Here is a 6,929-nt window from a genome sequence, read left to right as displayed (position 1 = left end):
ACGAAAGCGGCCTCGCCATCATTTAGAGGTGGAACCGACCCTTTGTCATGCTGGAAATAACTCGGGAGACAGGAATGCTCAGTGGTGGAATGGGATCTGATGAGTCCCGTGAAGTTCTCGAAAGGAAGGTTACTGACACTTATCTGGTTACATTAAAATAAATTAGGCTTTATTGATCTAGCTCTAGCTTGACAAAGCAAATTAGGCCAGTCCGGAAGAACACCACACAAAGTAATTTGTCATGGTGGTTTGAAACAAAATGTTAATGAGAAAGAGTAAAGATGGGACTTGAATCCAGAAACTGTGGATTAGTAGAGCAGTGGCACTTTCGCCTTCAGGCTGCTGGAACTTGTATGTCACTTTTTTAACGAGAGAATTGCCAACCACGTGTCTTGTGCTTCATGAGATATTGTGATGGTTTGGTACCCAAACGCCACAAATAATAAAGGCGTCTTTGCTAACATTGGCAAGTGAGTGTCGGCCAGGCATTTCAATTCACTTTGACTGAAGCAAACGAAAGATTCATACTCCAGATTTCCCAATTCTCGTCCATTTTTCTTGTTTTTCTTTTCAGATGTGTTGCTTGATCAGAATCATAAAGCTTTGCCTTTTCAGTGTGCTTTGCTTTTTAAGTGTGTCGCTGGTAAATTGTAGCCATGATTACTAACTTATTTAACATGATTTATTTTTTATGCATACATTATTAGATTGTCATAAATGGTAAACAGTCAACATTCATAAGCTTGACGGCCACCCACACTCCATTTGGGTACTTTAAACTGCCCTTTAAATGTAGAGCTTTAAATGGCAGAGGGGAAAAAGGGCCAACAATCTAACAAGCCGTCGTGTTTTGTAGAGTAGTAACACTTTGTTTCTCAAGTGGCAACAGTGATTCATCAGCGTGAAGGAGCCAAGAATGTGTGACTGCATCGCTCACCGTTTGTCGTCTCTTCCCAGAGATTCTCTGGGGAAATGAAATGAACGTTCAGCCCAGTAGGCAACATTCTGCATTTATATTGAGTTAGCCCTTAATGCGTGTGAGCGTTTTACAGTTTTGTGTTAAACGTCCCTTGATGACACACTGTGTGACCAGAGTCCAGTGAAATCATGGAGGTGGACATTGGAAGGATTGCTGCAGTGTTTCATTCGCCCACCTTTTCTACAGCTCTCAGTGGAGAGGACTTACAAAACTAAATATGGCTCGATTTTCTTTATATGTGACTCAAATTCACTTTGATGAGGCAGAGCTACTCTGCATATTTGAATCAATGCACCTCAATGAGGTCAGGTAAGGTTAAGAGTCACCCTGAGATTCTTCTCATTTCAGGAAAAAAAGCTGATGGGACATGTTCACAATTCCCAGGCTGCACCGGTGAATGCTGCAATTTTCCTGAAGCAGCAGATGTCTCAGTCAAGTAATTTTAAGTGGCACTTGCACAACAGTGCAGCTCTCCATTGGGTCTTTTATTTGCCTACAAATTTAATACTAAGCAACTATTATTGGGTGAAGCAAGTGTCAAGTATACCATCACAAGAGGCTTGCCAATAATATAGTAGATAATAACCCCAAATTAATGACTAAAGCTGCTTAGAGGGTTAATTTAGCAATGTTTGTAATTCATATATATCTAATATGTTTTAATAATATATCTAATATTTGAGATTCTTTATTTAGCTTGGGTTAATTTTGCAATGTTTGTAATTAATATATATCTAATATGTTTTAATAATATATCTACTATTTGAGATTTTTTATTTAGCTTTTAAAAACACAATCTTTATTTTCATACTATTCCATTAGGACTAGAAGTATATTTTTCTTCCCACTGTTGCTAATGAGAAAATGCTATTGTTTCTCATTTTAACGCCAGTGAGTTTTGTTTCCTTCTTACTTCTTTTACCAGAACAGTGAATTGCCCACGGGGAAACAAAAATCAATTGGAACCTATAGATTCTTCATGTTATGAGAAGAGTTCCTAAAAGCTTCAACTCACGTAGCCCACCGAGACTTTCAGTTGTACGGTGAAGGAAAACCAACTTGGTCCGATGCATTCATCATGCTGACAGACTCCAATAGGTTTCCTCTCCTTTCCTTCCATACAGGGCTCTCTGCTTCTGCACAAGTTTTCTCATTTAGATTTCTTGGTGTTATAGAATCAGCAAGTTTAAAATGCACACACACAAATTATATATATAATAAGTTGGAAACTTGGGTTGTCAAATTAAATTTAATTATAAAATGACACCATATAAAAACAAAAGAGCACAGCTGCAGTACATACAGAAACTAAACTTGGAGACAATCATGAAACTTTTACGCTAAATTTGAATGACTGCTATTCAGCGGTCAAAACAGTTCAGAATCACAAACTGGATGTTCAGCTGATGTGAAGGGCTCGAGGGAGTTGAAGATTATGTCATGTTGTCGCAGCATGGACACTGTGTCTTCATCAAGTGATTGTGAAAGCTCGCTGGCCATGAGAGGAAACAAGATTTTGACAAAGCCGACAGTGCACTACATTCACTTAACAATGATAACAAAGCATTTTATACACTTGTACTGTGAAGAATGAAAACTCAAAAAGAGCTATAAAAGAGCCTTTTGATATTGATGGAGTTGCGCAATACAGCATACAACTATGACAGTGTCCATCAAAATGTAACTTTTTTTTTCCATTTGGAGCTTTTTTTTTTGTTTTGGATGTCATGTGCAGGTCTGAGCACTATTGTAATAGCTACTAAACAGTGTATAGTCTCGATTTGAAGTTGACACTGCAATAAGAAGAAGTGTATAAACAGTAAAAAAATTTTGACACTAGTGTAATGCTCATTGCAACAAAAACATCTTTGCATATTTTCCCTATAATAAACTCCGACAATACCGAATATCAATAATTTGGTTTAGTCTCAAATTATTCACCCCAGGTAGTTATATTAATTTGAACAAAGTCTAAAAATAAACACACCTGAATTTTCACAACCCCTAACAGTCCGTTTACCTTGTAAAATCGCCAAAGTTCATGAAGTGAGCTGAATTCACTGTCACCCATAAATCAAAGCAAAAAAAAAAAAAAAAATGTTTGAACAACAGCATATCTCAAAGTGCCAATGTAATCCATCAACTGCATTCGGAATGTAGCTGGGGGGGGTTTGAGAATTTGACGGATGCTTCATTTCTCCCTATAGGCTGTGCCCCTCTTCCACTTCAATAGTTTCTCCCTCCATCTTAGACCCGCTGTCAGAAGGGGGAAGGTGGGGAGCGAATGACAGTTATCAGCGGGATTGCTTTTATCATCTCGCACAAAGCATCGCTTTAGTATTACCACAGGCATGATGATGAGGGAGCAGATAACTCTACTCTGTCATTACAAGGTCACATGTGCAAACGTTCTCTTTTTTTGTCCAAGCCTATCATAGGCCGTAGAGTTGGACAACAGACGAGTCTGCATCTTTTTCGCTGGCCTCGTTGTATCTCCGAACATTGGAGTGTATCTGTCTGAACATGTGTTGGTGGCCTTGTACAAGCTAATTGGGGTTGAGAGATAAGTACAAGCCTGAGGCCAGCAGTCATTTTATTCAGTTTCTCCCTCCTGTCACTCCGTCATAACATATTATGTCCCTGTTGTAAAAATTTGACGACCCCATCTTTCACTTATAGCATATTTAAGATAACAACTCGCATAGGACAGTTTTGTATATTATGGATCATGAAGTTTCATGACATCAAGTTTCTGGTGCACACAGATTTCAGCTTTAGTCAATGTTTTTACAACCAAGTGCACAGTTCCCTGCAGAATGCCAAAAATAAATGGTACATATGTCTCCAAAGCGTTTGTATTTCATTTTATATTTTCTGAAAGCCTCGTTGATCTTATCAAATGATTAAAAAAAATTTGACATGAAAAATGGGAGAAAAATCCATAGAGCTTGAAATTGGGTGAATTTCCTCTTGTAAAAAAAAAAATACGCCTGTGGTATTTCTGCTCAATTTTTAGCGACGACAAAAACAAAAGTCATATATCATTTTGAATTCAAATAAAATTTGGGGAAAAATACACCCATATCAAATTTCAAAATGCATGTCGTCTTGCTCCAGCATACAATGAATATGAAAATTCTACACACTCCTGTTCGAATGCTAGCTTTTTTGTGCTGTAGAAAAATGAGACCCAGATAAATCATTTCAACATTTTCTCCACCATTAGTTTGACTGCTAACGTATACAACACAATGACTGGGATCAGAGGTTTTGCGTTGACAATTTTTCTTTCGATTTTCTGTGTTCTTTCACAAGAGGGCACCAGAAATAGTGAGATTGACCACAGAACCAGAAATAGATGGTCCTCAGTGTATATGTTCTATGCTAATGAGTTTGGTGGTTGAGGGAGGGAGGGAGGGGCGTGGATGAATATGCAGCTTTTATGCACCATGGTGTTCATGCCATCTGGAAATGCCACTGGCTCTGTCCACTGAGGAAGATGGCAATCCGACTGCTAGAAATGAGTGTTACTGTGACAAATGCAGCCTTGTGAGAAATTGATCCCTGCTTCATAAAACATTGTCATTTAGCCATTCCTTCCCAAGTAGATGAATATTGTAGCTTTGTGATGCATATGCACTCCATCACTGGCAAGCCCAAACAATTGTGAAAAAATTCATCCTCATATGTTCTCATATCTCCCTCTTTTTCCTCTCTCTCTATATATAGTCATTTTTTTCCCCTTCCAATGCAATGCAGCAAGACGGCAAATTTCAGCAGCTAAGTCAGCACCGCCTATGGGTAAGAGTCATCCTTTCTTGCTTCCCGCTGGGATTATAAAGAACGTTATTTTCCTGATTGATGACACAAAAGGTAGAATTTTAAAAAGTAATTATTTCCTAAGGGGCAGTGGGGAACTGATTATTGTGTGAATCCCTATCGGAGCAAATTCACTCTTCCATTCCTAGTAAAAGACTGTGATTTATCAATTCACCATCATAAGCTCCTGATTAGTTTTCATGAGCACTCTAGACTGGCAAGTTGAAAACATCAGCAATCGTGAGGTTTTTGCACAGAGTGAATGTTGTTCCTTCCCACACTTATGTCACATTTATTTATTTGACATGGTGGGACATGATGCATGACTGTAAGCCAAGCATGCGCAACAAGACAACACCCTGAAGCTCAAACACTAGAAGTCATAATGGGATATACTATAATTTACGGTTTTATTTCTGTGAAAAATACTTTACAGTAAAAAAAAAATCATAGAAATGTATTAAATGAAACTCACAGAGTGAAATCAATCCCCCTCATGCTTTTGACACAGTGTCCATGTGAGAGATGACATTTAAATCATCTGACCTTGTGGTTTTCTACTTTCACAAGTTCTGATTATGCCCCCTCTTCTGTTCACTTCTTTTTCACAGTTGTTTGAAAGTATGTTTACATGGTCTTGTGGAACAGATGCCATTTACCAGTAATCTATTGTTTCAGCCCGTGTCTAATACTCTTTTGCTTTTCTACTGTGACTAGTGCAACATGTGCAAGCTGCTTCTCTTCAAAACTTCATGGCTTCATGGCGTTGGAAGGGAGCTTTGTTGTTGGTAACATCTGTGATGTCCCAAAATGACAAATTAAAAATCATTGTGGACGCAGAATGACGATGATTTGGGGTTTATTTTACTTATGGCCCGACTGGCAACAATATAACCATCTGCACAAATTAATAAGAGTCAATTGTAGTTGTGTCACAATTTCTGCTTTTACTGTGATAACAATGAGAAGTTTCTTTATTGTGATCATGGTTTGCAGTGGCAAAATAGCTTTGAACCTCAGCCAGCTAAAGTTGCAAACTACAAAACACCCAAAAAAAACAACAACACTGCTAAGATAATTTAACACAACAATATCAGTTACATTTGTAAAGGTCGAATATTTTATTTGGCTATTGTATTGGATCTCATTAAATTGTGCAGTCACAATATTATTGACATTAATTACACACTTTTTTTTAAAATGAATATCCTTTGTGAACATACAAGGCAATACTCTATCTTTGTAGCTAAAATACCAAATGCAAAATGAAGTGTTCTTTAGAAAGAAAGCAAGGAATTGTAGTTGTATTTACACTGTTTGGCTAAATGATCCATCCAGGGGAAATGCTTGCCATCAGCCTGCTAACATTTGGCCTCCATCACTGATTTCCATTTGGCAAAGGCCACATGATCATTTATCCAAATTAACATAATTTGTGTCTGCACTCTTATTTTTTTCCACTTCCCTGACAATGATGAAAAGATGCGTTGTTTCTACACATGTCGGATAATAATGCCATTGAATTGACACAAGTTTTTTGTTCATATGTAAGGCTGTACACAAACTGCTTGTGCATTCAATCTGCCTTTTCCAAATATTATTGACATGAGGTCATCCATCTTTCCTTTTTTTCTGTAATTCTCTCTATTAGTCTCATTATATGATGCATGTTAAATTTCATTTCAGCCATCGTACTGCGTACATAAAATGTCTTCTCTTAGGAAAACAAAACCAAAACAAATCACTATGTTATGTTGTAAAGTGCAGCAATATACCGCTCTCTAGTGGACATCTCCCCCATCATTCAACAACCAATGCCAGATTGGAATTGACACTGATCACTATTATTGATTAACTGATTAATATTCAGCATTGCAAAATTGGAAACCAGATTTAGCAATTCCCAATGATAACAAATAATAGACTGGTAATAGTGTACTATATTAAATCCACAATTAATAAAAGTCAACATTGACATCTCAGTGGATTTCAGTCATTTCTAACTTCAGTATTTGTATTATATCAGCAACTCTGGTGCCCAACCTTTAAAACAATATTTTTTTTGGTTAGTATCATGTTTTTAAAGGCAGAATAGTAGATACAGACCTCGGAGTTGGCTTGAATCACAGTG

The sequence above is a fragment of the Syngnathus leptorhynchus genome, chromosome 10 (assembly GCF_054491065.1).
Source record: "Syngnathus leptorhynchus isolate UIUO chromosome 10, UIUO_Slep, whole genome shotgun sequence".
Classification (NCBI taxonomy): Eukaryota; Metazoa; Chordata; class Actinopteri; order Syngnathiformes; family Syngnathidae; genus Syngnathus; species Syngnathus leptorhynchus.
Note: the sequence above shows the minus strand (reverse complement) of the source record.